General features: G+C 38.1%; 1 non-coding gene and 1 pseudogene across 1 annotated transcript; both read left to right on the plus strand.

Annotated features, from left to right (window-relative positions):
* The window catches only part of LOC101656103, an 84,802-nt pseudogene that overhangs the window by 34,452 nt on the left and 27,807 nt on the right, over window positions 1–22,543 (plus strand).
* On the plus strand, window positions 12,167–12,299 carry LOC115868355. Its single transcript, XR_004045533.1, has one exon. It is a non-coding gene; the product is annotated as a small nucleolar RNA SNORA63 (small nucleolar RNA).

Consider the following 22,543-nt stretch of genomic DNA (forward strand, 5'->3'; position numbering starts at 1 on the left):
TTTTTTTTTTTTCAAATTTATGTATTTCTCAAATTTAGTAAGCATGTATGACCAAAAAATTGATCCCTACACTCTTAATCCTCAAATTGACTAATAATTATATAACTACCACAGGGTATTAGTAGGAAGACCAGAGTATCTGTGTAACATGGGCCAATTGTCTGTTAAGCATAAATGTCCTTGTCTTTAGAATTAAAATGAAATCTTTCTCAACTCAATTGTGGAAAGTACAATGGGGAAAATCATTTACTGTAATGTATGGTAACTGAGAACTATAAACATGTATATTTTCTCCAGGAAGTATTTATACTCTTGCATTCATACCCTGTATTCCCAAGAGTTTTTCACATATTCAATTAAAATCAGCAGGTAAAAGTCAATATACTTCAAAGGGCTCATTTAATATACAGTTTATTTTTCACATAATAAAAAGTAGCATACATTAATATATTAATTAGAAAATATACCATGTTACAGAAGAAAATATTGTAACCTAGCTCTGCACACATAATGGAGTATTATACTGACTTTTGAAGATTCACCTTTAGAAATTTATCTTTAGTGATATACTCTTGACTTTCTGAAACCTGTTTTTCCATCAGCAAAACTTCTGAGCTACGTCCCTGCCGCCCCCTTGTTCCAACTCTTATTCTTTTGTTTACTCCCCTTTCCTGAAAGACTCCACAAATATGATAGATTTCCTCTTTATAGCATATCTTCCTTTTCTCTCATAATTAGGGACTGATCAGGTTTCTCTTACCCGTGTTCCCAAAATGACTCCATCAAAAGTCACCAATGACCTCATTCAATAGCAGATTTTAGCAAACATGTTCACTCAGTCTTCATTGATACAATTTCTTCACTTGAAACAGACCGCACTCCTTTTTCTTACCATATTATTCACTTATTTGCCAAAACTTAGTCTGATCTTACTCTTTATCCCAGCCCTTGTGGAGTAACCTGGGAACTGCTCTTGTATCCTCTACTCTTCTTAAACAACACACTATCCCTTGGCGATTTGAATACCAGCTCTTAGCTTTGAATACCATCTATATGGAAATGACTTCAATTTTTTAATCTTTTACCAAGACCTTTTTCCTGCACTCTACACTTGTCTATATAATATTCAGCATCTCTGTTAAAATAACTGCTGGCTCTAGTCATTTTCTGTAAAGTATTTCATTTGTAAACTCCAATTTACTTGATAGTAGTCAAAGAAAGACACACTTTTGTAGCAAAAGTTAGATTCTTTATAAACTTATTGTGAATTAGGTAAATCATAAATAAGTTTTTCATTCAACAAGTTATCCACATTTTGTTGTATGTCATTGGTTGTCATCCCTACCCTGTAATATCCCTCATCCCGCTTTACACCTTGGTTGCCAGTGTGCCCTTCTCCTTCTTTCTTTCCCCTTCTTTGCTTCTGAACTGTTCCTCGAGCAAAAGCTGCCACTTTGATCTAAACTAGCTGACTATTCAGGGAGTTCATGACCCTAATGTGGCTGTTCACTGTGTAGGATTCTTTAGCTGAGACACTGTCACTCTTCTGCCCTCACGCCTCCTCCATGTCCCCTTCTCATTGACAGTAGAAGCCATAGTCCTCACAATGGACTCCAAAGTTCACGGTCATCTGGCTCTTTATTTCCTTTCAGATTTGATTTCCACTGCTCTCTGTTAGAGCCCAGGTAGCTTAATGTGCTAATAAAATGGTTTTTCTTATAGGTACATACATATTATCACATTACATAGAAAGAACATTGTGCTTTAAATTTACAGTAGATCTTGAAATTCTCTTTGTGACAATTAATGGATGCCATTTCTCTTGAATTTGTCATTCCCAACATAGCAAAACATACAATTGCCTGAATCAAATGACCAGTTAATACAAATTGTATTCAAATTTACATACTAACCACTAAAGCCAATAATGAGGAAACTAAAGAACTCTACCAACTGTTTCTGCCTGAAATTTATCAATTATGCAATCCAAATACAGTGATAAGAATCAGTGATTAGAATGAAATAGTTAAAGACAAACAGGAAGGGTCAGTAGTTGGGAAATATGGCCTTGGGGATAGAAATTAAGCTGGAGATTATTTGACAAAATTTTACAAGAATAATTTCTTCATTGCAACATCTTTTTTTTAAACAACGTAAACTATAGCTATCTATACACATGGACCTCATCAGATGGAATGCGCAAAACTTAAATTGACTTTCTCTATGAGAAGAGACAATAGAGAAGTTCAATATTATTAGCTAAGCAAGGCCAAGGGCCAACTGTGGAACAAGTCATAATTGTTGATATATAAATGCATGGCAAATCTGAAATTCAATTAAGTCCATGAAAACCAAAATGCCATCTAGAGTATAGTCTACCTAAACTTGAGACAATTTCAAGAGCAAATGTGATTCTTTGAGATGAATGCCCAACTAGCAATGAATTTAGGGATGAGATCAAGAACATCATACGTGGCAAAAGCAAAAAGTCAGTAAGAAAGAAAAAGGGAACACAATAAAGGACAGAACAGACTTTGAAGCTTGCTTTTGAAACCAGAGTTGCGAGAGCAAATGGAATAATGAAATAATGGACTTGAACTAATAATTTCAAAAGGTAGCTTGACAAACAAAGTGAATATAACTGAATGTGCAAAGAACTGGAGTTACAAAGCCCAAAGAGAAGAACATGCTCAGTATATCTCAAGCTGAAAGGACTGAGGAAAAATATTCAAGGCTCAAAGTTCAATATGAAGGATTCTATGGGCAAAATAATGAATGATGCAGAAAATATACACAAACCAAAATAAAGATGAAAGAAATACAGAGGCATTGTATCGAAATAATTGGTCAACATTAAGTCATCTCAAGAGGCAGCATATGATAAAATCTGAAAATACTGAAGGAGGAAACCCAAGCTGCGCCGAAGCATTAAAAAAAACAAAGGCTCCAGTGTTGTCAGAATACCAATAAAAATGTTTCCAAAAGCAGACGCAGTACCAGAAGCACTTACTCATCTCCCCCAAGAAATTTGGAAAATAACTACCTGAGCAATGAGCTTGAAGAGATCCAAATGTGTGCCCATTTCAAAGGAAGATGACTCAACAAAAAGATGAAATTATCAAACAATATTACTAATATTTCATTAAAGTAATTTTTTGCTAAAGATAAATCAAAAACAGTTGCAGTACATCAACAGGGAGATGGGGGATATCTGAGCTAGATTCAGACAGGACGTGACAAAGGGATATATCGTTGCTGATATCCGAAAAGCAGAAACATTTAATTATGTTTTATTTTATTTATTTATTTTTTGTGTGTGAGTTTCTATACCATTTATTTAGCAGTTCTGTAACACTTTGTTAAAACAAAAAATCACCGATTCGGTTTTTGAGCACGGTGTCCCCAGCCCCATTTTCCTGTGTGATTCTGCCTGCAGGTCTTGGAACGCTTATGGCCTATGAGGGCACAACCAACTATGTGAGGCAGAGATGAGAGAGGGGCCCCGCAGGGCCTGAAAGACAGACAGTCTTAGCTCTTTTACAGAAAAAGCTGCTCTCTGGGTTCAGCTCCCCTTCTAAGCTCATCCGCCCTGGGTACAACAGGCATTTGTAACCCACAAAACCATCCGATCCAAGAAATCGGGGTCCACTTTATCCCAGAATCTTTGTTGAGATCTTATGATGGCTCTGGGTTACCAGCCTGCACCTTGTGGCCTTTAAAAAAAGACCTGTGTCCATAGGGCTTCCCTCCCTCTCCAGGCAGGGGGCCAAGGGGAGAGGAGGGCAGGGCCCTACCCCAGGTGATAGCAGCTCCTGGGCCACAAAGACTAACCAGCAGCAGAGGGAGGAATACAGCCAGCACCAGGGGCACTACCACTGGGGTAGACAGGGGGCCCCACCACACCCTTCTCACAGTTGTACTCAAAACAATAAATTAAATCGTCTTCCTTCAGCACTGACCCCTCTCAATCACAGGAGAAGCTGGAAGGAAAGGCGAAGGAAGGAGGAATTGGTTGTCTCTGCCCCTCTGCCCACGGCCAAGGCCTTCTCTAGGAGCAGCTATGAGCACGGACTATATGCTTCCGTCCAAAGTGTGGCGAGGGGAGCTGTCTGGGTGGTGCCCCCTCAGACCTGTCTATCAGAAGGACCCCAATCCAAATGCAATGAACCCTAGATGGGTCAACACCCTAAGAAGGCACGGGGAGGCATTTTGGCAATTGGGAACATGAAATCCTCAGAGAAGGGGACTTCCGCAGGAATGCTCGCTAGCTCGCGCTTGTGTTTCTTGGATTTTTTTTTTTTTTTAAACCTGCTTCAATTTGGTCTCTGAGCAGCCTGGGTCACCCCCAGCTAGAGTCGGAAAGAGCTGTTCAGATAGAGGAAGGGGGAGGAGCCTGACCAGCCACCCAATCACGGCTGGCTGGCCCGGCCCCTTAGTGCACAGTGCAGGGATAGGTAGGACCTGGTTTTATTGACTATGCAAAGGCATTGGACTTTGTGGGTCACAAGAAACTATGGAGAACACAGTGAACAATGGGAATTCCAAAACACTTTATTGGGCTCATGCAGAATCTGTACATAAACCAAGAGGCACTGGAACAGAATAAGGGATTGTTGCATGGTTTAAAGTAATGTGTGCATCAGGGTTATATCTTTCCATCGTGTTTATTCAATCTGTATGATGAGCAAATCAGCCGAGATGTTGTGCTATATGAAGTAAAGCACAGCATCCCTATTAGAGGAAGGCTCCCAGGAACCTGTGATACACAGATAACCTATCTTAGTTGCTGAAAGCCAAGAGACCTTGAAGCACTTGCTGAAGATCCACTAATTCAGCCTCCTGTATGGATTACAACTCAAAGTAAAAAAACTAAAATCCTTACAGCTCAGCTAATGGACATCATAATAAAGGGAGAAAAGGGTTGAAGTTGTCAACAATTCCACGCTACTTGGATCCACCATCAATGTTCATGGAAGTGGCAGTCAAGAGATCAAACGATGCATTGCATTGGGAAAATCTGCTGCACAGTCCACTTTAACGTGTTAAAGACCAAAGGTGCCAATTTGAGGACAAAAGTGCACCTGACCCAATTCATGGTATTTTCAATTGCTTCATACAGATAATAAAGTTTGACAATAAGGAAAACCATAGAAGAATAGTTGCACTTGAACTATGGTGTTGGCAAAGAATATTGATTGTACCATAGACGGCCAGAACAACCAAATCTCTTCTGGAGTATGGCTAAAAGAGAGTATGGCAGACTTCGTCTCAAGCATTTTGCATATGTTGCCAGGGAGGGGCCTGTCCCTGGAAAGGGCATCATGCTTGGTAAAGTAGAGGGTCACCAATAAAGACTCTCAGTGAGATGGATTGTCACAGGAGCTGCAACAATAGGCTCAAATATAACAATCTTGAGGACGACATAGGGCCAGCATTATTACCTCCTGTTTCGGAATTCAGTTTGATAGGTTTTTACTAAAGAAACTTTTGGAAACTTTTTTTCCAATTCCAAATGTTCCTCCATCTGTGAAACCTAAGTCAAGGAATGCCACAAAGTAATGCAAAAATGATGCTAATGAACGAAAGTTTGGGTAAAGAGCTTGCTGAGAAGGAAATAGAATTTTATATGGGTGGTTTTCAAAAGATAGGATGTTTATATGGGTGGTTTTCAAAAGATAGCAAGCTCGGGAATGCTCAGATATGATTAAAAACAACTTCACTACAGCACCATAATCACGTTTTTAGGGAAACTATAAACTGATTCCTGAAGGTAAGCCAAGCTTTATGACCTTTCCTTTTATATTCTCCTTAATGCAGGTGAATGAAAAGATAACAACGTAATGGTGCTTTGCAGCACTAATTGTTTGGTAATAATTAAAAGACTTCATGATCTGACAAAGTTGTTTCAGTACAGCCCATTAAACAACGTGAAGAGCTCTTATTCCATCCTACTACCTTTCTGCCACTCAGCTGCTCATTTGCCAGGCGCTTTCTAATTACGATCATATAAAATGAAGACAGCATGAACCGCACAAGCAGGAAAGTTTATCTCGCACAATTTTGGCGCCAATACTATATACTCACGTTATCTTTTCTTGAAATGTGGACCAAGATTTAATTATATCTTAATGTTCACAGCAACTCCATTCCATGCCTGTGCTAAAGACCGTATTCACTCCAGTTTATTACTTGAATCAGTGATAAAGGACCTCTCTCACTTTACGCTAGCTAACATAAGACCATACGTTGTGTTCTCTTAATTACCTATAAAGTTATTTAAAATAAATGCTACGTAATTTATAGTAAATCACCCTCTTTAATATTTTTAAGAAGTTATTTCACAATCACTTAGTTTTAAAACTTAATGTCTTTCTGAATCAAAACAGGGTCTTGTAAATGTCTGTAAACCAGAAAAAGAGCGAGTGGGAGGAGGAGGGGGAAAGGAGAGAAATCCCGAGAGCGAGAAATAAGAAAGAAAAGAAATAATTGAAGCCGGTACCCAAATATATCCCTTTTATTGTCTCCTATACTGTCCTTTTACAGTTGAGAAATGGTTTGGGATTTATTCCACACATTTCCTAGAAGTAAATTCTCTTTCCTTTGGCTTCTCTGACCCTGCTAGTTGGTGACATCGAATGATTGTAAGAGAACTGCACCCTTCTGCTCATTGCTTGGTTGTAATTGTGTAGCCAGAGCTTGAACAGCTTTGTACAGGGGCAAAGGTAAGTTGTCGGGCCAAAAATAGATATCAGTCCCACAGCAGGCCAGTGAAATAGACTGAATGTGAAGAATTACATAGTTGCAAAGAAGCTTTTAGCCATGTCTGTACAGATAAACTGATGATTCTTGTCTCCTTTAGATTACTTTTAAGTTGTAAGTTACTGACCATTCTGGAGTCTATTGAAAATCAGTTCTATGACTCAAAATGCTGAGAGAAGGGTATGCAGATTATTTATGTCAGATGCCATAATTTGACTATAGATTAATAATAATCATTGGTATAGGATACACTCAAAATTGGCCCATGAAAGGCCTGCTTTTGCTTAACTATGTTTAATCATAAAGTAAGCACCCATTAGCATATTATTAAAAGCAAAAGAATTTTGTGTAGCCTATTAAGAAACTGTCATCAAGTCAATTCTGACTCACAGTGGCCCTATAGGACAGGGTAGAAGTTCCTCTGTCAGTTTCTGAGACTGTGCATCTTTATAGAATAGAATGCCTCGTCTCTCTCCTTCAGAGAAGCTGCTGGCTTTGAATGCCGACCTCATGGCTAGCAGCCTACTTGTACTACACTACACCATCAGGGTTCCTGTATGTGCCAGATAATGTCAACAGCCAACCCCCCTGATTCTTGCCCTAGAATTATCCATCATGCAGAATACACATTCGCAATACATTGTTTCCCAAATCACATAATTTTAATGCATGCAAATGTATTCCTTAACATTATGCTAATAAATATTGAAGTATTTTACCTTCATAGAACAGATACCATATATCACTTTTTTAAACTTAATATTATGTTGCTAAGATTCATCCATAATTTCAGTGCTGTAAATTATTCCATCATGTGAACATAATTCTGTTTATTTATTCACTCTCTTGTGGGTGGGATTTTGAATTGTTTTCAAATTTTTGCTGTTATGAACAATACTATTATGGAAATATCTGTACTCTTATGCTAGAGTATATATAGAAAATTTCTCAGTTTCATAAATTACTGAGCCATAGGGCATGCAATCATTCATTGATAAACTCAACAAGCTGGGTTGGCACGGGTGCTGCGACAGTGGTTTGAATAGTTCAATGGGACTGAGGATGGTACAGGACCAGACTGCGGCGTTTTCACCTTGTGTACAGGGTCATTGCGAGCTCCAACTGACTCAGTGGTACCTAATGACAACGCACCATTGAAAGCCGAATTGCTTTTTAAATTTTGAATTTATTCGGCCAAACCTTCAAAAGCTAAAAATCTTGTCATAGTAGGACAATTGAAATATTTTAGACTAACAGAAAATAAAATTTAAAAGTCTTCACCTCACAAAAAGTCAAAAACTTGTAAGACCCCGAAAAACAGGGCAATCCTGTCACGTTCTGGCTCTCACAGGTTTCACTGTATTTCAACCAATTATTTATTAATCATATTTTGAATGCATGCCCTCTCCAAAATTTGGTATTATGCTATTTTAAGATTTCAGATCATTAAAGAGATATAAAATTATATTACATTATAGTCTTGATTTACAGTTCACTAATCACATCTATTTATTGGCCATGTATTTTCTCTTCATGGAAGCTTCCCCCTTTACTTCTATGTGCTTTCCTTAATCATTTAAAGCATTTTCAGTGTATCCTCTACAGTCATCCTTGGTTGGTTTTCCACATCATCAATGCTTTATGCATTTGCCTCTCAACTTTCATGACAGTGTTCTTAATAAACTGTACTAAATTTTAACATAATCAAATTATTATTTTTCTCTTTTTAGTCAACAATATCTAAAAGATACATAGTGTGTTAGCCTGGGTTAACTAGAGAAACAAATGCTTATGAGTGTGAGAGAGAACTTTATATCAAAGAGCAATTGTACATTAAGAAAACCTCCCAGCCCAATCCAGATCAAGTTGGTAAGTCCGATATTACCCCATATCTTGATACTAGTACATAAATTCCTCTTCAGGCTCACGAAACACATGTAATAAGGCTGAATGCAGGAAGATCACAAGCCAGTGGTGGAAAGTCTTGTCAGTGGTGGTAGAAGCATCTCAGCAGTGGTATGGATCTCCATGTGGCTCCTCCAGCTCCAGGGCTCTGGCTCTATCAGCGTAGCTCCATGTGGCTTGTCAACAGGAATGTCTCACAGGGAATCAAGCAGAGTGTGCCTGGCCTCCAGTGAGCTATTTATCTCCATCACGCCTCCAAATGAAGTCATCAAGCTGCGACCTGATTGACAGGCTAGACTTCACCCCTTAGCAAGTTGACAGGAGATAATGTAATTGCCACACATAACAACTTCACTATGAATTTTAGAGTTATTGAATTTATTTCTTCTTCCTTCTCCTCCTTTTCTGTCTTCTTCTCTTTCTTCCTTTTGATTTATTTTTCCTAATCTATCTTTTGCATAGTGAATAAGCATTGGGCAGTGATCCAAAGAGTTAGCAGTTCAAAAGTACCAGCTTCTTCCAAGGGAGAAAGACGGGGCTTCTTCTCTGTGGAAGCTCACAGGGCAGATCTCTAAGGTGACCAGATGTCCCGCTTTTGGCAGGGCAGTCCTGATTTTTAACAATTTGTTACACGTCCCGCAGCATTTTTTAAAAAGTTCCGTTTTTGGAAAGAATGCACGACAAGCTAGGGAATGGTGGGAGAACGGGAAGGGAATATATGGTTTTCGGCTGCCACGTGACTATTTCGCCAGGATATGAGTTTTATATTTTTTTTGTTAATTTTATAATGTTAGACTTTAATAATAACAAATAATTGTTGCGAACTGATTATCGAGAACTGCTTATCAAAGTTCGCATTGTTGATCAGTTGTTAGAATTCGACCACCATTGTTTGGACTTAATGAACAATGGCATTTTTTGGCATTGGCAACGACGAAAACATTTTGTAACTCTCTCTCAGACGATACACATCGTACTGCATGCTAGTGCTAGTTAAACAAGTGATGTCAACAAATCAGTTATTCAGATAATTTAGGTAAGTTATTTATTTCAAAAACATAAATTTTCTTGAATTTAGCAGACAGTACTGGAATGATGTGCAAAATCATTCGATCATATTACTCAAAATTCCCCATATAGTAATATTTCCGAAAATGATCTTTTTAATGAGGTATCATTATTTAAATATATATATTGATAAGGAAAAGGTTAAATCTTGGGCATCAGCAAAAATCACAATAGAGGACAAATGGTTAGAAATATTTAATCATTTTGAAACAAACCATGTTCCATACAATAATGCACTAAAAATTGTGGAACATGCACTGTCCTTACCAGGAACTAATGCAGCGACTGAATGCGTTTTTTCTATGGTAAATAAAGTGTGGACATCAGAAAATTTACAATTAAGTGTTGAGACTTTGAAAGCCATTTCATGTGTGAAATATAATTTAACAAATTCTTGTGAAAAATTTCATGACCTTTTAAACAATGACACAAATCTACTAAAAATAATTCACTCAAATGAGAACTATGCCAAAGAATAAAATACTATACATAATTTTCAATGTATTATATTTGTAAATTGTACTTATGTTGAAATTTTAAAAATATATTACAATACTATTTTTGCATTCTATGAAAATTTTTGTTGCTCCATATAGACCAAATTTTTAATCAAGAACACACACACCCGCTGCCCTGGTCAATGGTGTCCCGCTTTACCAATGTTAAAATCTGGGCACCTTAATCTAACCTGGTCTATAGAGTCACTATGAGCTGGCATAGACCCGATGACAGTGAGTTTTTAAAACCTATCCGGGAGGAACCCTGGTGTGGTAGTGGTTATGCTTGGCCAGCAATTCAAAACTGCCACTGCTCTGGGAGAAAGACAAGACTTTCTGTCATGAAGAGTTAGTCTTAGTAACTCACAGAGCAATTAGACCCTGTCCGATGAGTTGAAATAGACTCACTGGCAGTGAATAAGTTTGAGAATCTAGCTGGAATTGATTCTTTAATCCAGTGCGAGCTAAGAATCAGGTTTGTGTTTGTACATATGAAAACCATTTCTTTTTCAAAGTTTACTTATTGAGCAGTTCCTCATTCCCAGACCTCTGCCTGTATTGCAGTTCCACATGTAAATGACTCTTTCTGGGCCCTAAATTCTAAATTCTTTTCTACTCAAATGTTACTTTTATTAATGATTTTAATTTTATAACTCCTGATAGTTGATTTGGCCAAGATCCTCCTTTATTCTGCTTCATTATACTGGTTATTCTAATCCTTTATATTTTCATATATTTTATATAGTCATCTTTCGCATGCATTTTTTACTTAATTTTATTTTTTCCTTGATTAATCAGCAAACTAGGCAACCAATAAACCTGGAGTCTGTTTTTTTATGACCTGCGGGTGGTTAAAAATGGTTTTTACTATTTAAAATATCTTTCTAAAAGTTATTTTATGTGTGCCTACATACATGCTTGTGTGTGGTGGCATAGTGGGTAATGTGTTAGGCTGCTAACCACAAGGTCTGGGGTTCAAACCCACCAGATGCTTCACAGGAAAAAGATGAGACTCTCTTTCTATGAAAATAGTTACAGCCATGGAAACCCACAGTAGCAGTTCAACCCTATCCTACAAAGTTGCCATAAGTTGGTGTTGACACAATGGTAGTGAATTTGGTGTTTTGATTTGGCGTTCACATATGTATATATTGACAAAAACTTTTTTTTTAATTATAGAGACCATGTGTGAATGGTCCACAAAGCTGTTAACTTTTGCTATCTGGCATTTTACAGCAAAAGTTTGACAAGTTTTATTCTAGATTATTTCCTTAATCTAAACTTCAGGTGATTAATTTATTCTTCAATTTTATGTTTTCAAATATGTAACCCATACATATTGTCCTGTCTTTCAAAAATACTTAAAAATACCCAGCACTTCTATTTTCTTCTTTTTTTCATACTACTTTGCTTATATCTATATTACTTATCTCATCTTGGTAACTTTTGGAATATTTCGCTAAGATAATTTTACATTCTTTTGCTTCTTTTCTGATATGTTTATTTATAATCAAAATATGTAATCCAATATGTATTTTTTTTCTTTTTAAACAGCTAAGTTCTTCAACTATCTTATAATTTACCCCCTGGGTATTTTTATTGTGCCCCCAGGAAAATATTAAGAGAAGGCCAAGGACAGTATGCACCAGTCCTAAGAGGAGATAGGTTGAAGTTGGTGGATGAGCTCTGTGGTAGAGAAGTCTGTACCAAAGAGAAGTGTTCACCAGCTAGTCGCTCTACAACACAGAACTACACATGGAACCATGACTTTCCAGTTCCCAGAGAGACGCCGAATTAGCTACACATCCTTCATTGATTACAATGCACTAGGCACAGGTCCTCGAAGGGGGAGGGTTAAGAAGGCAAATTCCAGGTACTGTGGATGAGTTGATATCTATTTGTGGGTATGATCTTTACAGGTAAGAGGACAGTGTAGGCAGCAGGAGTTAGACTACAATATAGGTGTTAAGTGCTATTTTGTTGTTCCCCCTGCTCAAAGTAAAGTTGTTTCTTATCTATCCCTGTCTGCTAGTTTCTTGTAACAGCCCAGGGACGCTTGGTCTCATACATATTGGGGAGTGGGGGGGGAAGAGGACAGTGTAGGGAGACGTCAGACAGTGTAAGATATGGCAAAATAATAATTTATAAATTATCAAGGGTTCATGAGGAAGGGGGTAGCAGGGAGGGAGGGGAAAAAATGAGGACCTGATGCCAGGGGCTTAAGTGGAGAGCAAATGTTTTGAGAATGTTGAAGGCAACGAATGTACAAATGTGCTTTCCACAATTGATGTATGTATGGATTGTGATAAGCGTTGTATGAGTCCCTAATAAAATGATTAAAAATAATAAATAAAAAAGAGAACAGTGTATCCCAAGTTAATAGTGGGAGCAAGCAAGAACAGAATTATATCAAACAGTGTTTTTCCTACTTTACCAGCCGTACACTTGGAAGATTTTCTCCTGTCCGAGTCTAAGCCATTGAGAAAATGTCGAGAAGGCCTGTCCGCCCTCCTCTGGCTACTCACAGGAAAAGGAGAATCCAAGTCCACACCAGCCAAGGCTGAATGTTTCCAGGCAAAGATCCAGCATGCCCCACCCTCATCATCCTTTATCCTAGTCTGACACCAACCAAACCTCCCACAGCACACTACTTCTCTCCTTGGTTTGATAATTCATTGCAATGGCCACACAGAACTCACCATATTGCTCAAAATTATGGAAATTTACTAGGAAAGCTAATAAGTTTAAAAATGTTAAGGATAGGGTTATTTTGTCCATGGTGCCTATTCTCAGCCATGGTGGCAGGCATTTCCCTCAGATACTCAACCTCTCATTCAGCTGGACCTTTGGCTACTCACTGCCTCGGTGGACCAGAAAGCCAAACCAACATTCTGCCTCCTGGTCTCAGTGCAGCTCCTGTACTCTGCTTCATGGTCTCAGCACTTTTGCCACTAGTTCTTCTGCTGCTTCTGCCAGTTCAGCCGGGAGTCTTCCACAAGCTCCACTGGTGGATCTTCTATCTTGATGGTCATGGGATTCCTTTTCTGCTTCTGAGATGGCTCACTCTTAAACTCAGTGAAATGGCAAAACTCATAAATCCTCTCTACTCACGTTCCACACACTCTACTTGCATGGTTCCCCCCCAGTCACTTGGTAGGGGTTACAAAGATATGAACAGAAGAAATATTCCAAATAATTTCACTTTACCAAAGTCAGAGACCTACCTAATTATCCTCTCAAAATTCCCAATCCTCCCACATTATGCTGAAGGATTTCTGACAATTTGGGTGAGGTCCTTTTTCTTCTACAAATTCTCTAGCATTTATCTTGGAGGGTGGCGCTAGAAATAGCTGCTACTTCAAACATTCAAAAATTTAAATTGAGATACTTTATAAGAATGGAAAAATTATCCACAAAAAGGTACATTTAGTATGAAAAGTGCACACAAGGAAATGGATATGGTTATGTAAGTCATTAATTAACCATATCCTGACAGGATTAGGATATAAACTTCAAAACAATTCTGCCTAATAAATTTTAAAAATAAGACAGATAAGTTCAATTGCCCCTTATAAAAAATTGTATTTGGTTATGTAATACTTATAAACTAAATTCTATCAGAATTAGACTAATATTTAATTCATTTCACAAAATAAAAGGCACTCTTATAAAATTCACAATCAGTCAAAAGAAACCTCTATTCCTTATAAAGGTCAGGATGGAAACAGCTATTTGGAAAGTACATGGAATGTCAATCTCTTACAGAAAACGTGAGAAAAAAACCAGATTATTTTAGTAAAATATTTCTATGTGTAATATATAGTGTCCAAATTGTAACTAATAGCCAACTTATTCCTGAGAAAGTTTTCTGTGTAGTTTCATAAAACCCAAGTGTTAGCCCCTCAGTAGAATGATCTCTGAACATATTTAACTCTCATCGCCTACTTCTTGGCTAGTCAGAAGATCCAGACACTGATACATACATTGGAAATCTGGCACTCAAGTTAATTCAACAACTACTGGATGGCAAAGTTGAGTGTTTTGTTCGATGCTTCAGAGCAAGAGTACTAGGTGGGTGCAGCGCCCTCACTCAGGTCCCATCCCTGCCCCTGTCAGAGGAATTTCCCTGGAATGTGTCCGGCACCCCCTTCATCTTATCAGAAATAAGGAGCGAGAGAAGTGAGCAGAGGGGCAGCGGCCTCAGTTGCATCAAGAAAAAAGAACCGGGGAAAAAGACAAAAGAGTGTGTCCTTGGGACCCAGAGTACCTGCACTGAGAAGATGGGTGCCAGGACGTGCGGAGGTCTCCGGAGACCGCCAGGCTCACAGATGTTGGCAGGAACAAGAACCTCTTCCGAGGTCACAGAGCGAAAACGCCTTCCTCTAGAGCTGGTGCCCGGCATTTGGATGTTTCGCCCTCTAAACTCTCAGAGAATAAATATCTGATTGTCACACAAATAAAGGCTTCCTAGCAGTTGCATTAAAGCAATTTACAAAAGTCAACAACAGTCAAAGAGTGTTAGAGAACCCCACACTTGAAAGATACTGACAGGAGACTCCAGGAGGAAATACTCGCGATTTCAGTGATGCCGGACAATTGCGAAGACAATGCCATAGAGATCACAACATTCTGAGTATCCTTGTTTGTTGTTCCATTGTTTAGAACTAGCCCAGGGGCCACAAAAGCAGAGCAGTCCGTTTCCATTTTGCGTGTCCCCTTTATGACCTCGCAGACCAGCACCAGAGCCGATGGGTAAGGAAAGGAGGCCTTGCAAGATGGTCACCCTTCTCTCGCTTTTTCTTCCAATCAAATATTTTTTAAATTATTATTTTCCCTTTTTATGTGTGGAATATAACAGGTAAAAAGAAAAACGTAGTACACAATGTTGCATAGCCCGTAGCACCAAAACAGTGGCAGGAGCCCAGGAGCCCCATGTTTTTCATTCCTGCTTCTGCCTCTACCTCCTCCTTCTCCTTTGTCTTCTTTTGTTTCTACCTCCGCATCCCTTTTCTCTCCCCTACGTCCTCCCTGCCTCAGCCTCACTATATCCTTTGAAGTCTTGTCCTTTCATGTGAAACCATATTTCTCTTTGTTTGTTTTAATTATAAACACCTTTACTGTAATGGTGTTATGAGATGTTTACCTTTACGATTGACTAACTTTGCTGAGCATAATGTCTTTGAATTTTGTCCATGTCATGAGGTGTTTGATCGTCTCAGCATTGTTTTTGAGAGATATATAATAGTCCATTGTCTGTCTGTATGAAAGTTATTGTTTATCCATTGCTGCACAAATGGGGTGTGGATTGTTAACATCTTTTTGCTCTCATAGAAATTGCAGCAATAGCCATGGGTGTGCATATATCTGTTCATGTTTTTCTCTTTATTTCTTTGGGATTGATACCTAGAATTGCAATTGTAGGGTCAAATGGTATTTCTATGACCATTTGTTTAAATCTATGCCATCCTGTTTCCCATCATGTCTATTAAATTTTGCAATCCCACCAGCAATGGTGAGCATTCTAATATCTCCAAACTCTCTCCAGCATTTGTTATTTTGAGGTTTATTTTTAATTTTGCTAAAATTGTGGGTGTGGAGTCGTATCTCATCCTTTTTTAAGTTGTATTTCTCTTCAAGCTAATGATTATAAGCTGTCTTCATATAATTGTTAGCCACCCGGAGGTCATCTTTACTAAAGTGTCTATCTATTCATGTCTTCTGCCCATGTATTCCATTTTTTAATCAGACAATCATATGATCTACTATGCCAGGGATGATAAATTGAATGTGAAATGTGGAAATACCAAAAAAAATGTATTGAATCAGTTGTTGGAAAATAGGATCTTGGTAATAAAAGCAACACTGAAGATCATATGATAGAATTTTTCAAGAGCAACAACTTGTTCATTGCAAATACCTCTTTTCAATAACATAAACAATGATTATACACATGGATCGTACTAGAAAGAATGCACAGTAATCAAATAAACAAGGTTTATGGAAAGAGAATGTACAGGCATTAAATAAACAACATTTATGAAAAGAGTGGCGAAGTCACTATCGTCAGTCAGGAGAAGGGCAGGATTTGACTGTAGAAAACACCCTCAATCTCTCATCTGTAAGCGCAAATTAAAATAAAGTATGACCGCTAGTAGAATCCAGCTGAATTTATAAACCATCTCAAGAATAGCTTGAAGGTGGTGGGGAAAGGAGCTTAAAGCAATGAGTACAAAAATGAAGAAAATGTTCTACAACTGATTGTGGTATCAACTGCACAATTCCTTTGAAATATATACAAACCATGGGGGAAGGTTAAAAAAGAAAAGTAAAAATGCTTTGAGACTTGTTGGTGTCGATTCTGATTAATAGTGATCATATATGCTGGATAAAACTTGTCCCTAGTGTTTCATAGACTATAATCTTTATGGGTGCAGATTGCCACATCTTTTCTCCTGAGATCTGCTAGGTGAGTTTGAACTGCCAACATCTTGAGTAAGAGTCAGTCAAGTCCCTAATCATTGTGCCACCGAGGTTGCTCACTGAGGCTCAAAACAAACAACAAAATCACTGCCATCAAGGTGATTCTCCTCATAGTGACCCTTTGGGGCTCCAATCTCAAAAAACCCAACTCACAGCCATCAAGTCAATTCTGGCTCCAGGAGACCCTACAGCACAGAACTGCCCCTGTGGGTTTCCAAGACTGTAACTCTTTATGGAAGTAGAAAGCCGCATCTTTCTCCTGAAGAATGGCTGATGGTTTCAAACTGCTGACCTCCCTCGCAGTTTGCAGCCCAACATGTAAACACTATGCAAGGAAGACTTGAGGACAAGAGAACTTTAAATGAGTGTTTGCAATAATTAACATGATTACTATCCATTATAATAGGTGCTGCTAAGGGGCCCCATTGGAAAGGATGCAGAAGTTGAATCAGGAACAGATCATTCAGAACAAAGGTAGTCAGAGGGCAGGTATTGGGATCAATGAAAAGGAAGTTGAGGGTATGCTAGGAGGGAGTCAGTAAGTATACAAGTGCTTAGTGATGTGCCTGGTTGTAGTGGAAAGTGGGATGGTGGGTTAGTCGTGGTGTTAGACTATGTGGCCCTTTAAATCAAGGAGCAGAGCCCACATGTGGTCTTCAGAACCAAGACACCACTGGACAAGCAGGATTGCAACAAAACCAACACCAACCTGATTCTTTAATTCTCTCTTTCTTTCTCCTTTTAATTTTTCTTATGCTGTGGTACAGATGGATAGAGATATCATATAAATCAGTGAACCTATAAAATAGCTTGAATCCAATCTCAAGATATAAACCCTTCCTCATTTGGGAGAATGTATAACAAACCGTTCAGATACTGAACCAAAATCAAGGTGGTGAATAAAGAACACTCTTTGTGGAAATGAAATACACTTCTCCTAGAGTTACTAATCTCATCTTTGAGACTAGAAAAATAATAACGAGTATTCACATAGCAGCAAATATTTGTTGAGCAAATACTGGAATGTATGCCACGTGTCTGATTTCATTTAATGTTCTCCAAAATTTTGTGAAGTAGATACAACTGCCATTCCATTTAACACATGAGGAAACTGGAGTCACGCTCTCTGGGCAGGAGAACATCAGAATCAAGATTTTAATGGCAATTCAACCACGTGTCCTAAACCAAAGGACAAAGAGTATTGTGGTGGTTGACATCAACAACTAAGCTTTGTTATCAAGCAGTTCTGAAAATTAGAGTTGTTCTTAATACAAAATGTGTGGTGATCAAATAAATAAATAAATATGTGGGTCGTGGATAAATACCTTTCATATGTATCTATTTATTTTATCAAATGGAGAACTGATTATTTTATAATTTCCTAATTCTATGAAAAAAGAATTCCACCTAACATAACACATATATTCTGAAACAGACATATACAATGGATTTCAGTAGAGCAACTATTAATGATATTTAGTAAGTGACTTCTCTAGGGTAAGTGTGCAATGAATATTTAATTAATTGTTTTGCACTCTGAAAGAAACAACTTAACACATGGGACCCTATTGCTGAAGAATAGATGAGTTGCTGGATGATATCAAGGAAATCATATATGAAGAATGCAAAATATCATAAAGAAGACCAAAATGACCAAAATGAATGTCAGAAGAGATTTTGACGCTTGAAAGAGATGAGGAAGTAAAAGGGATGAAGAGAAGATTTCCGGATGTAGTTTGAGAAAATCCAGGAGAGGACAATGCTGGATTATCTGAAGAAGAATGTGGCATCAGAATTGGGAGAAGGTTTACTAACAGCCGGTAATATGCAGATAGCACAACCTCATTTGTTGAAAGTGGGAAGGAATTAAAGCACTTGATGCAGATCAAGGATTGTAGCCTTCAGTATGGATGACGACTCAATGTAAAAAGGCCTAACTCCTCACAACTGGACAAATAGGTTACATCATGATAAATGGTGAAAAGTTTGAAGTGGTCAAGGATTTTGTCTTTCTTGGATCCACAGTCACTGCTCATGAAAACAGCAGTCAAGAGTCAAAAGATGTATTGCATTAGGTCAATCTGCTGCACAAGACCTCTTTAGATTATTGAAGATCTCGGATGTCACTTTGAGGACTAAAGTGCACCTGATTCAAGTCATGGTATTTCCAATTGCCTCATATGCATATGAAAGTTGGACATTGAATAAAGAAGACAGAAGAAGAATCGAGGCATTTGAATTGTGGTGCTGGAGAAGAATGTCAAAATGTTCATGGACTGCTAAAAGGACAAATCTGTCTTAGAAAAATTATAGCCACAGTGTTCCTTAGAGGCAAAGATGGCAAGACCTCATCTTCTATATTTGAACATATCATCAGGAGAGACCAATCCCTGGAGAAGGACATCATTCTTGGTGAAGTAGAGGGACAGCAAAGGAGAGGAAAGCCCTCAGGGATATACAGTACTACTGACACCATGGCTGCAACAAGGTGCTCCGGAGTACATAAGGTCATTATGAGTTGGAACCCACTCAGTGACCCTAGCAACCACATGGGCAATAAAAATGAGTGACATGGGATGCAGCAAAAGACTTAGTCAATAGTCGAGCCTTTGAGGAGATGGCATATGATTAAGAGCCCGTGGCATGAAAGGAAAAAGTTCAAGAACCTCTGAAAGCAATGGAAGAAAACAAAAAGACAGGATTTAATAGAATACCAATTGACATGTTTCAACAAACAAATGTGACACTGGAAGTGATCATTTATTTACTCACAAAAAAATGGGACATATACTTTATATATATATATATATATATATATATATATATATATATATATATATATATACTATTCAATGATTGCTGCTATGTTTTTGAGGGAATTATTAAAAATGTAAATAATTACAATAATATTCATCATTGTTACACAATATAACATCACATGAAGAGAAAGTCTCCACAATCATTATCCCAATTGGAAGATTTTAAGCAAGCACATGTATAAGTTGGGTGTTGACCTTTTCAAAGAGCAAATGAACAGATCTGGCAATCATGTCTGCACACAGGTAACATCACCCTACCTGTGCATTGCATAGTATCCTAGACATTAACTTGAGTTATGTAGTTCATTTGTATACCAGAGTACTCTTACTTAAAAGGTCATATTAATATCATTTGACTATTTTTAGATTTAGGAAACTTGTAGAAGTGAAATAGACATGATCTACAACTATAGACTCCTTTGTGTGTGTGTGTGTGTGATAGGTGATCAATAAACCCCAATGCACTTAATTAAAGGTATTATTACTTAGTTGCCCATTGCCTTCATTAATGGATTTTTTTCCCAAAACCAATTTTTTGGGAGCCAACACAGATATCATATCATTCCATAGTTCAATCACATCAAGCAATATTGTACAGTTGCTACCATAGACAGTTTCAATACATTCTCTTCCTTCTTGAACTCCTTGGCATTAACACACCTTTAGCTCTGCTCCCCACACTGAGCCCCCCAGGAACCTTTAGTCTCCTTGCTGTCTCTATAGGCTCATCAATCCTGCATTTCATAACTGAAAAACATAAAACAAAAAATTCAAAAGGGTTACCTTCAATGACCAAAATCATCTGAGATAAACTCCAGTGTGAAAGCAGAGAGAGAGAGGGATCACCTGACTAGGTTTTGACCATTCAATTAAAGTTTATCATTTTGATCTCTTATACTCATTTCTGTTTGGTAACAAGTTTCTTCCCATTTCTTCTGTTAGAATAGAGGAAATAACCAGAGGCTTATTTCCTATTTAGATCTCACAAATGTACCTTGGGCTTCCACTGGCATCCATAGCCTTCTGCAAACCAGAATCTCACAATTTAGGCTCTGATATAATTCCCTTCTTCAGCTTTATATCACATGATTTACAATCCTTCAGTCACTGATGTTGGTGTGCTTCTTCAATGTGGACTTAGTTGATATCTCATTTAGATGGCTGCTTGTTTGGAAACAAGACGTTAAGTCTCCAGATACTATTTTATCTGAGAGCCAGGCACCATCTAATTTCTTCACCACATTTTGCTATAGCACCCTTCCTCTATCTTGTATTCCCTTCCTGAGGGTGAGTAGCTAGCAGAGCCATGATGTCAGAACTAATTGTTCATAAGTTGGAGCTAGGATTTAGTGCAAGCCAAAAACCCATTCCTGGATCTATGTTTTTGTTTTGTTTTGTTTTTTATTTACCTTTGGATCCCTTTAGAGACCTCCTTGTTAATAGATGATACAAAGTCTTATTGATCATCTCCCTGGAGGATACACATGTTCCATTAATATTGTCACTGATTAGCCCCTGGTTCTAATTTTTAAAGTACTGCTGAAAGAGGGATATTGGACCAATCAATGTAGGCTAACTCCATATCGCAGTACCTGAATTATTCACTTGTACAGAATCAATCTTTTTGTGGCTGGATGTTATTTACACAAAAAATGGGAGTTGTTTGGCAGGGAAATTTTACAATAATATTCACTGAGAATGTCAGTCACAGGTTTGCCTGAATAATATATATATCTTAATACAGCATATATGGTATTGATTTAGTAAGTCGATGATTGTCTGCCTGCTGACAGTACAATCCTCTTGGTATATCTGTCTTCTGCTTCTTCATTTTCACTATGAATTTTCAGCCTTAAGTCCACAGGTTACAGGTGTTTTTGAGGTAGAGTCCAGTTCACCTAGGAGAGTTTCCACATCAGATTTCTCTAGTGCAGATTTCTCTAGAGAGGATGGTGTAGGTTCATTGTCACCAGTCAGGCTCTTTACCAGGCTGTCTGGCCACACTGGCCAGCCAACTGGATGCCCTGCAAGCCAGAGATTTTTATATATAGTATGTTAACTGACTGCGTTTAGTTTTTGGCCTTGGGAAATGGCATATTTAAACTAGGAATTTAAAAATTTTTTTAAGTTTGGAAAGAGGGAAGGGAAGAAAGAAAATCAGAAATTGTTGATAACTGTTTTTTTCCTCTGGAAATACAACTGACACATTGGCCTGCTTTCACTATGAGTTAGCAGGCCTATGATAAGTCTACAGTCAAGAAGCAAGGCAAAATTTTGCACTAAAGATAAACCAGAACAAACAAACACATCCCCAGAGGCACACTGAGCAATGTAGGACAGAGCAACTAACTGCGGAGAAAGCTGACATTTTTCCCCTATTTCTTTATTACTGGCATGAGAATATATGCTAAACTATCTGACATGCACACATTTTCCAAGCTCACAAAAGGGAGGCACCGCAGCTTCAAAACGATAAGCGTGGTCTCTGGTGTACCTGTCCTGGATTCAGATCTTTGTCATGCTGCTCATTCTCTCTGTGACCCTGATCAGTTTCTGAACTTTCCCGTAAGTTAATAAACACGGTATAGTGGGAATCATAACTAAAAATAACTTCTTCTCAGGAAATTTGCAAATCCTTCCAATCTTGTCTAGATGTGTGTGACCATTACAGACAAAATCTAGGGCTATGCCATTGTCAGGCGTCATAACAACTCAATGTACAACTAGACAAAACACTTCCTGGTTTAAAATATATATACAGTGAACCCTCGCCACTTCGCGCTTCGACTTCCGCGGCTTCACTCTCTCGCGGTTTTTGCGTAACAGCGCATGCTCCGTCATTACTGCCACTGATTGGCTCATACTGTACACGCTTGATGCCATAAATAATATAATAAATAATAAATGATAATTGTAACGTCCAAAATGTTTTACTGTATTTCCCTTTTTCGTTTAATAAATTGGGTAATACGAGTGTAATGGTGACTAAAGGGTGTTTTTTCATGTCCTCTATGC

This window comes from Echinops telfairi, unplaced genomic scaffold (assembly GCF_000313985.2).
Source record: "Echinops telfairi isolate 266 unplaced genomic scaffold, ASM31398v2 ScPeMD7_9;HRSCAF=40, whole genome shotgun sequence".
NCBI classification, from domain to species: Eukaryota; Metazoa; Chordata; class Mammalia; order Afrosoricida; family Tenrecidae; genus Echinops; species Echinops telfairi.